We start from the raw sequence: 10846 nt of genomic DNA, 5'->3' as shown, positions 1-10846 counted from the left end.
ACGTTGCAAGTCAAACAGCTGTGATATTTTGAGAGACAAAATCAGCTGACTTAACACTGTATAACACTGACTTAACACTGACAACACATCTATTGGTGTGGTAAATTTACTTTTTAGTTCAGGTAACATTCAATTTCCTATTATCTAAGACATACACAATGGTTATTTGGCAAGGACAGGCTTCCTTAGAGGTCCTGAACTGTTAAGCTTTAGTTCAAGATCACATATTAGTCAGAGCAGATTTGAGAGGCCCACCACCTATGGTAGGGGCATCTGCTTGGGAATGCACTTGGCCTCATCAAGGCTTGTTCAAACTTGAATTCAGTGGTGGGGTGTGGCAGGATGGCAGCTGCGCTGCAGGTCACCTGCTCTCTTGTGGCCTGGCCAGGTTGGGAGTGGGCCACTAGACTCATCAGGCCACCTCCAACACAACATGACCAAACTGCGTGCTTCCCACCACAGCGCCTTGATTCATCAGCCAGGCGTGCTGACCCCAATCCCCCCAGCAGGGCCCAAGCCTACGGCTCTGTCAAGCTCTTCTCAACAACCAAGAGCAGGGAAACAACAGCTTCATCCACCTCCATATAATCCTTGTCCTGAAAACACAGGCCAGCTTTCTTCAGGGCCCCACTGATGAAGGGACAGGACCAATAACCATGGATGGAAGGATCACACCCAGGGACAAAGTAGCTCACAACTCTTCCCAGTTAAAAGCATCTTCACCAGCTATAACAGCTCCAGGACCACCTGATATTCCTGATGCATTCCCTGCTGTGACATTGCCTTCCTTCTTGAAAACATTAGGAAGTGTGTGTAACTACTCCAGTGTTGTCTAGGGCCAGAAATGCTCAATGTCTGTTTTCCTTTATGGGTCTTCAATTGGTGCCATTTCCTTGTTAAAGCAGCCTGCATCATTAGCAGCCTTCCATCTCTGCTTTGTCAGTCTTCTCTGCTGATTTTACGCTGTACAATAAGGTCCTCTGCTGCAGAACACAAAGTCCCTGGGAAGTGTAGCATGCCAATCTGTCCTGCCCACAAAGTGTGGTCCAGCTTGAAAGCAAATCTAAACGTGGTTCCAAAACACAGCAGGGATAGAGACTGAAAGACAATTTCTGTACCTTTAACAAAATTCCTGACACCTACACTCAATGGACTGGAAACCAGAGCCACACAGCCTGTTGACAGGAAGAGCAGAGATCTCAGTCAGGACTTACACCCAACAGGTCTCGCCAAGTATGCAGCATCTAAAGAGCTCTGCACAACTTGACTGACAATGAATGACACTGTCGATGGGTAGGACTTTGCCAGCAGCAAAGCTGTGGCAGCAAATTCAGTCAAGTCAGTAGCAGTGAAGTCTTTCAGAAGACCACCATAAGCTCCAGATGGTGTGTGAGCTCAGAAACAACAAATACACCTCGGAGCAGGGCTACCACTGCAGCTTAGCTTGTCAGTGCATGGGTCCCCTTGTCCACAACACAATGGTGCCCGCTGAGGCCCAGCCTAGACTTCATTGTTTTTAAATAGAAGTCAGCCAGGTGCTTGTAAGTCATGCCTGTAATCCCAAGTACTCAGGAAGCTGACATCTGAGGATCACAGTTCAAAGCTAATCCAGCATGAAAGTCCATGAGATTTTTATCTCCAAGTTGACAAAAGCACAGGGTTAGTGCCCAGGCTGAATTCGGGCACAAAAATTAAAATTAAGAAATATATACGTGTGTGCATGTGTGTGGCACAACTACTCAGGAGGCTGAGATCTAAAGATTGTGGTTCCCAGCCAGCTTGAACACACAAGTCCATGAAACTTATCTCCAATTAATCACCAAAAAGACAAAAGTGGAGCTATGGTCAAGTGGGTATAGAGTACTAGCCTTGAGAGAAAAAAAAAAAAACCTCAGGGAAAGCACCTAGGCCATGAGTCCAAGCCCCCAGGACTGGCACAAGAATAAATAAATAAATAAATAAATAAATAAATAAATAAATACTAGCAAGCCTCAGAAATGAAGGGACTTTTCTATTTTCTAGGGCTAAAATTTGAACCCAGGGCCATGTACATGCTAGAGAAACACTCTGCCACTGAACTACATAAAAGTCAAGAGCCATGGCCTATAACTGCTAATATATATTATCTAGAGGGTTCAAGTAGGAGAAAAGAAACTGAGGTATAGAAAGAGGCAACAAAATATAGCCAAAACACTCACAGGTGGCCAGAAAAGGCCATGCATGGTGAGGCGCACAGCAACCACAGCATGCTGGCGGGATGCAGATTCTCCCCCATGTATCTACCTCTCATAGGCTTTGGACTGAGTGAGACACCAAAACTGCATCCCACAGCAAGTATAGGGTTTCTCACCACTTTAAAGTCTCACACTGTCCTAGAAACTAGAAGTACCAAAGCCAACTCACTCATTCTGAACTATCACACCCGTGTGCTGTGCGCTCTTTCATGGATTTGACAATTTTGAGAACAGCTGAAGGCTTGACCACACTTTGAACACTTATAGGGTTTTTCTCCAGTGTGAGTCTGTTCATGTTTTTGAAAGGAACAAATGAAGGCTTTCCCACACTCTGCACATTCGTAGGGTTTCTCTCCCTTGTGGGTTCTTTGATGTACACGAAAAGAAATGAAACTACTGAAGACTTTGCCACATTCTGCACATTCGTAGGGTTTCTCTCCCATGTGCATGCGCTCGTGCCTTTAAAAGGAGCTGGCACGACTGAAGGCTTTCCCACACTGGGGGCACTCATAGGGCCGTTCTCCGGTTTGAATAATGGCGTGTCTCCTTAAAGAACTGGAACAGGTGAAGGTTTTCCCACATTCTTGACAATGATAAGGACTCTGTCCAGTATGGGTTCCTTTATGGATCCGAATGGAGCTGGAACTGGTAAATGTTTTGCTGCACACTTTACATTCATAGGGTTTCTCCCCATTGTGAACCCTCATGTGGACTTGAAGGTAGGCAAAGCGACTAAAGGTTTTCCCACACTTCTGACACACATAGGGCTTCTCTCCTGTGTGCGTTCTTTCGTGCCTTTGAAAGGAACTCTGGCAATTGAAGGCTTTCCCACACTCTTTGCATTCAAAGGGCTTCTCTCCAGTGTGTGTTCTTTCGTGTCTTTGAAAGGAAGTGGGGTTACTTAAGGTTTTCCCACATAGTTTGCACTCATACGGTTTCTTTGCATTGTGTGCCTTTTCATGTATTTGCAAGTAAGTGGGACTTACATACTTGCAGGATTTTCCACATTTTTCACACTTGTAAGGACCCTCGCCAGTGTGAAGCATCATGTGCCTCTGAAACTTGGAGAAAGAGAAGAAAGTGCTCCCACATTCCTTACATTCCCGGGACCCGCTGTTTCTCGTGTGAGTTCTTTCATGGACTCGAAGGGGACTCGAACGATTGAAGGCTTTGCTGCATTTTTTACACTTGTAGAGATTTTCTCCCGTGTGAATTCTCTGATATCTTTGGAAAGAACTCTGGCAATTGAAGGCCTTGCCACATTGCTGATATTCATAGGGTCTCTCTCCAGTATGTGTTCTTTCATGTATCTGAAGGGATCTGGGAGTACTTAGCCTTTTCCCTCATTGTTCACATCGGTAGGGTTTCTCTCCTGAGTGAGTTCCTTCATGAGCTTCAAATGAGCTGGCAGAATAGAAAGCTTTTCCACACACCTTACATTTACAAGGCTTCTCTGCAGAGTGAGTCTTTTCAGACACTGGCTGTGAGGGGCGCTCACTGACAGCTCTGCCACCTTGCTGATCTTGAGGCATGTTTGTCCCTTCCTCCTGGGGCTCCTGTGCTTTGTGTGAACGGTGAACTCTCAGGTGTGAATGAAGTGATATTGGATCAGTCAAAGTTTGTCCACACACACTGCATTCGCAGGAGCTTCCTCCAGTTTCCTCACTCAGCTTGCGATCTGGAGCCTGGAGGAAGATTTCTCTGGACTGTTCATCACCTTCCTTCCCTTCCAGGAATCTGTCTATTATATGACTGCTTTGATTTCTCCCAGGAGTTTTGTACTGATCTTCAATATGCTGGTCTTGCCACTTTATTCCTAAAAATTCCAAGTTCCTGACAGTTTTACTCATCACATCTCTGTAGAGTTTCTTCTGGAAAGGGTTTAGCAGAGCCTATTCCTTCAAGGTGAAGTTCACCACCACGTCCTCAAATGTCACAGCCTCCATTTCGGGGGTTAGGAGGTGTCTGCACCTCACTAAATACTCCTGGCCGCATCACAAAGAGACTGGGACAATGACTCCAGTACAAGAAATGTATCCAATGCCTAATGTATAAAACTGTAACCTCTCTGTACATCAGTTTGATAATAAAAATTTAAAAAAAAAACAAAAAACTTATGGGTGGGATGGGAGGGAAAAACTGGGAGAGAGGGAGGGAAGGGTAACATTGTCCAAAAAGAAATGTACTCTTTGCCTGACTTATACTTAAAACTGTAACCCCTCAGTACATCACCTTGATAATAAAAAAAAAAAATTAAAGGTTAAAAAAAGATACTCACCTGAAAAAAAAAAATAAAATGATCTTGTATTAGTAAAAAATAAAAAATAAATAAAAATGTATCTATAGTGATAAATAAAGATTGTCTATTAAACCAAACAACAAAGCTGAAAGAAGAGTACCTTGATTGATCCAGAAACAGGTTCTACTTTCTGGTAAAATATTCTGAAATTTGGGAAAAGGTTTAGCAGATGGATTTCCTATCACAATCCCATAGGCCTGAATACATAAAATCTTGGGATAAACATTCAGAAGATCACTACATAGTAACTGAAAGTCATAAATTTACATAGCGACCATATTTACTTAAACAAAAGTGTGAGTTCCTCCAGCTAGTGGAAAACCTACCCATATAAATATTAAGAAACAATCTGGCAGTATTGGTTTAATGTCTTTTATCTCTGCTTTCTTTTATCAAAGACAAAATGTAAAAATTAAATAGAGAAATGAAATGAAGGAACTAAAAACTGAATGCCCAAGCTTGCCCTCTTTTTTTAATTTAATTTAATTTAATTTAATTTTTTAGCAAGTGACTCATGATAAGACTGCATTTTAAGGAGAAGTGTTTAAATACATTGTGCAGGTCACCTAAGTGGCTTACTTAATGCTGGTAAGGAAATTTACAGATGAACTAAGATTTTATGCAGAGAAATTGGAAGACTTGTGATAAGTGAAGATTGCAATATCTTATTTTCTTTTGTCTTTCTACAATCTGGTTATTTTACTGAAGAATTTGACACTTAAAAATTTCTCTTTTTGCATTTGTTTCAGTTTGTTGGTGATGGTGTTAACTGCCAATAGAATTCATGGTCTCACTTTTGCTAAACTTTCTTTCTCCCTGTTCTACCCAGGATGTTTTTCTGGCTGTTCTGGACATACAGTCTAGAAAACATTTCTTCTCTATCTGATTTTGAACTGAAATCTCCAAATCTTAGTCTTTTGAGTTTTTAGGATTGCAGATGTGAGTCACTAGTGCCTGGCTGAAATCTTCTTTAGTTTGAAGGTCTTCAGTGTATCTACATTTTGGTAAGATATGTATTTAATTCTGTTTGTTTTTCTTAGCACCTACTGTTAATCTAAGATTTCCTAAATATTTAAGATTACCGAGAATTCTAATTAATATCCCCAATATTGACTTTTTTCAATTACATACATTGCTTCCTGAACTTCTATACTATATATGCATGACTTTTTTTTGTCTTTTCTTTTTTGGTACCGAGGATCAAACCCAAGACATTGCACTTGCTAAGCAAGCATGTTGCCACTGATCTACATCTCAGCCTGCATGTCTACTTTTATGGTTTAAAAACATATTTAGCTGAGTTTGGACATTTTGTTTATTTTTTCTTCTGTGCAATGTTTCCTGGTTAGATTTTTTAGTGCTACCTAAATTCCCTCTTCAGCTATATTTCATGTGAAGTTTAAAAGTTTGTTTCACATTTATATTTTAATAATTATATGTTTGCATAAGGAGGTCTAATTTCATCTTCCTTCCTTCCTTCCTTCCATCCTTTTCTCCTTTCTTGTTTTTATACTTAATTCTGTCTTTATTTTCCAGTATCTTTCATAGTTAGATTTTTATTTTCTTCTTAGTGCTAACATTAAGTCTCGGCCTTCATCTCTCATTATCATAACTCAACCTTCTCTTAGTTTTCTCAGCCAGGTTAGTGAGTCTTGAATTACTATAAAAAATACTTACTGGAAATGATGGAGACAAAAGGGAACCCTAATAAATTGTTGGTGAGAAAGTACATTTGTTTAACTACTCTGAAGAACAGAATGGAGGCTCTTCAAAAAATAAAAGTAAATAAATAGAAGTACCCTATGACCCAGAAATTCTACTGCTGTCCATTTATCCAAAAGATTATAAATCAGGATACAGTACAACCACCAGCACAACCATGTTCATTGCTGTATTATTCACAATCGCCAAGGCTATGGAATCAACAAAAGTGATTTCCAGTGGACAAATGCATCTCTCTCTCTTTCTCTTTCTCTCTCTCTCTCTTTATAGATAGATAGATAGATACATAGATTGATCAATAGATAGATAGATAGATGTGAATTTTACTCATCCATTAAAAAGAATGATATTCTCCTTCTAAGGAATTATACTATTTCGGTTCTCCCTTGCATGTACTATATTTAAGTTAATACATTTATATACACTTGTGTAACACCCTACTTATTTACTTGTAAGTTTACAAACTAAATCTAGCTTCTATATGTAAGAGAAACTATACATTTCTTGTTTCCCTGGCCCTGACTTACATCACATATCATGAGGAAGAAGGTGAGGTGAGGTGAGATCAAAGAGAACGAGAAAAATGAAGAGGAAAAGAGGAGGAGAATGTAGTCAACAATGCAAGGTATGTACTATGAAATTAAGATGAACGAAGGAAGAATGGGTAGGTAAGGGATGGTTGAGAATATTGAAAGAGTGACATTGAAATAGTGACATGAGAAAGTGGGTACTTGAATAGGTCAGAGTGGAGTTAAGGGAAGTGGGTTGATAAATGTAAAGGAGAAGAGAGGAGAATTCAGTGAAGAAGTAAGAGAAGGCATAGGCAGGGAAAGGATGGGTAATGTTTAAAGGTAAACATTGATGAATATGTGCTATATAAATTGTTTTGTTAAATGGAAACTCCTGTGTGTGACTATACATATATATGATTTTTATATGTAAATATCTATCAATTTTTATATATAAATTTATATATGTATATATAAAAATCATATGTGTACATGATTTTTAAAGTACTTGATATTATCAACTTAAAGGAGAAAATGAAAATGTTTATTTTTGCTCAATGTGACTGAAGTTAAAGTCCATAACTGATTATTCTTATTCTCTATAGACATTGGGAGATGTTACACAACATAATGGTATATATGGTAGAACATTACTTGGACAGAAATCAAAGAAAGAAGACTTGATCCCCAATCCTATTTAGGGCTTTGTTTTTGTTAACTTAATCACCTCCAAAATACCTGCCTGTATCACTTCCCAATAGAGACATTCTGGGGTTCAGTCCTTTGATAAATGGAGCTTGGGAAAAGACTTTAAACAAAACTGTTGCCCAACAATGTAAATTTCCTTCCTGTTTTCGCAAATGAGTCTTCAGAATATTTGCATGTTTATTTTCCTCTTTCTAGAAGATTCTTCTTTCTGAAACTCATCTGGTTTACTCTTTTATCTTTCTCTTTCAAATATCTGTTTTTTCTGCAGTGTTGTGTTTTTTTTCCATCTATTTCTAGTGTAACATTAAAATCACACCCTTTCTTAGTTATACCAATCCACCTTTTCTGCTTTTATTCTATTCATTGTAAATTTCACAGTAATACATGTTGTTTGTTTTGTTTTACTTATAACTAGAATACAGATTCAAAAAATGGTATGAATGTTTTAATTTTTAAAACCTCAATGGTCAGAAAAATGCCAAAAACAAGTGGTCCAAAATTAATGTTAAATGAAATAAAAGTAAAAATGGTTGGATAAATATTTATGTCCTTCTTGGTTGTGGTTTTGTTTCCAGTATTCAGGTTTGAATTTAAGGCTTCATTTTGCTAATTGTAGTGGTGTGTCATAACCCATGCTCCTTGTCACACTGATCTTTTTTGTGATAGTTTTTTTTTTTTCTTTTTCTTTTTTACTTACTATTGCGCTTATACTTGGATTGCAATCTTCCTATTATTTTTCAGTGGTATTTGGGATGACAAGCATATACTACCTTCCATGATTCTCTCCATTCAGATGGAATCTTGCAAATATATCTGTCTGGCTTAGTCTAGATCCATGAAATTCTAATCTCTCAGCCTCTCACACTTTTTGGATGACAAGTATATACAATTCCCAGGTATTCACTGATAAAAGTTATCTTGTTTGTGCCAAGGTAGACTCTTTTTTTTTTCTTTCTTTTTTTTTTTTTTTGGCCAGTCCTGGGCCTTGGACTCCGGGCCTGAGCACTGTCGCTGGCTTCTTCCCGCTCAAGGCTAGCACTCTGCCACTTGAGCCACAGCGCTGCTTCTGGCCGTTTTCTGTATATGTGGTGCCCGGGAATCGAACCTAGGGCCTCCTGTATCCGAGGCAGGCACTCTAGCCACTAGGCTATATCCCCAGCCCCCAAGGTAGACTCTTAATCTCAATATTTACAGTAGGCATGTAATGCCCAAGTCAGAGAAACCCACCAAGAACCACTGAGAGCCAGACGTTCTGAAATGCAAAAGCAAGGCTTTAATCAGGCAAGTTGCAACTCGGGCCTCGTCCCTTACACCAACGCAGTGGAGATAGGGAGGAATCCCTGAGCTGGATTTTTACAGGGCTTATAAAGGCAAAAACTACGAAATTTACAGCAAGCAGGTGTTTGGGCAGAATTAGGGTATGGACCGAAGGCTGATTGGCTGGGGGCTAGGGGCATTCTAGGACGGTCAAAGGTTATCAAAGGAGTTTCCTAGCTGTCCTTTTATCTTGTACTTTGTGCAGTCCTTCCCAAGGCCAGGCACAGCACACAGTAGCTTCTTTAACTTGTAGATAGCTTTGTTCTAGGAATTTACAAGTGCTGTAGGGAGTCTGGCTTTAAGGTTGTTAAAGAATTTGCAGCTTAACAGCTTTAGCACAAACAAACCAGTTCCTGAAACTTAAGCATGCTCAGGGTCATTTAGATTTTGATGTAGACAACAAAGGGGTTAACACCTCAGAACAGAGCCCTTTTCATTTAACCCTTCAGGCAGATTACAGGCCTGAGACATTTGTCCCTGGATTAACATTCCATTTTATTTTCATTCTTTTAAATGTTATTTAGAATGCAGACTGTTAGTTCTATTATGTAAAATCTTTGATGCTTGGACAGGGCTGTATACTAAACACAAGTTTTTTTTTGATAAATTACAACTATACTGTGGAATTTTGGTCTTGCTAGTTTTGCTGCTTCAATTTAAAAGCATCTGTTTTAATGAGTCTGAGGGATTTTCTAATCTCAGATTACTTATATTTGCTTTCTAGCTTAATATTCTCCAATCCAAGTGTCTTACAAAGGTGAGTGCAAGTCTTCTCCAGACACATTTTGTCATTGATCTAAGAGAACCATTTGTCCCTGTAGATTTATGCTCATTTTTTTAATCTTACTGGCCAAATACTAGTATTTGAATGACAGTATTATAATCCCAGATTAAGGACTACACTTTGTTCTCAGGATAGATTTTTATGGTTTTGTTTTATGGGTACACACTCAGACACACACACACACACACACACACACACTATTTCCAAATAAAACTGTATTCTGGGATATACAAACTGAACAGCTCAATACAACTTTAAAGGGAACACAATTCTACTCAAAACACCACCTATCCAACTTCCATTTGTCATATTCAAAGTTTAAGTTGAAATTTCATACATATTTCCAATTTTGATAAACATTCTATTTTTACATTTGAAATTGCTTATTTTAGCCAAACTTCAATGGCTCACCATTGTAGGTACTCAAGAGACTGAGATCTTAGGATCAACAATCATTCCAGGCAGAAAGTTCCTGTGAGACTCTTATCTCCAGTTAACCATTTGAAAACTGGAAGCAGAGCTTTGATTCAAAGTGTTAGAGCACAAGCCTTCAGCAAAAACTCTCAGAGACACTGCACAGGTCCTATGTTTAAGTCCCAAAATTGACCACACACCTCCCACCCCCGCAAAAAAAGGAAAAAAAAACCCTGCTTTTTAAAAAATTGTGATTAATTGCCAAAATGTTAAAGAATTCTCATAAATCAATATATTTTTGGCCACTCAAAATGCAACTGTGAACTTTTTTGTCCACTACTGACTTTCAAGCTACGAAATAATTAAGTAGAATATTTAACTTGATTAATGATCACTATGAATTAAACTAGAGTATTGGTAATATGTAAAGGAAAGTGATATTGAGGGTTATAAATGATCAGATCAAAGAACATTCTGCACAAATATATAAGAGAGAAAAAATAATTTGTTAAATGCTGTTTGAAAAATAAGGAGGAGGAAGGAATGGTTTCAGAAATGATTTTTTCTGAGTGCACTGTATGCACTTTGAAATATCACAATAGAAATAAGACAATGAAACTCTCAAATATTACAAAAATGATCATTCAAAAATGTAAAAGAGTAACCATCACGTAACACAAAGGATGTCCAGACTAGACAAAATAATACGAAATGTTCAAAACAACAAAACAATTATGTCCATTTTCTTACAAAATATGTCCTTGAGTCATGACCCAGAATTTACACATTATTTTACTTACATTCATTTCTAAGATGTTCTTGAAGTTTTCCAGCTCAGAGTATTTTTAGATCAGGTTTT

General features: G+C 38.5%; 1 pseudogene; it reads right to left on the bottom strand.

The window, feature by feature from the left end:
* Window positions 1–227: 227 nt before the first annotated feature.
* Window positions 228–1550, bottom strand: LOC125350886 (annotated as a pseudogene).
* Between the last annotated feature and the right edge of the window lie 9296 nt (window positions 1551–10846).

This window comes from Perognathus longimembris, chromosome 4 (genome assembly GCF_023159225.1).
Source record: "Perognathus longimembris pacificus isolate PPM17 chromosome 4, ASM2315922v1, whole genome shotgun sequence".
NCBI classification, from domain to species: Eukaryota; Metazoa; Chordata; class Mammalia; order Rodentia; family Heteromyidae; genus Perognathus; species Perognathus longimembris.
This window is presented reverse-complemented; position numbering and strand designations above follow the sequence as displayed.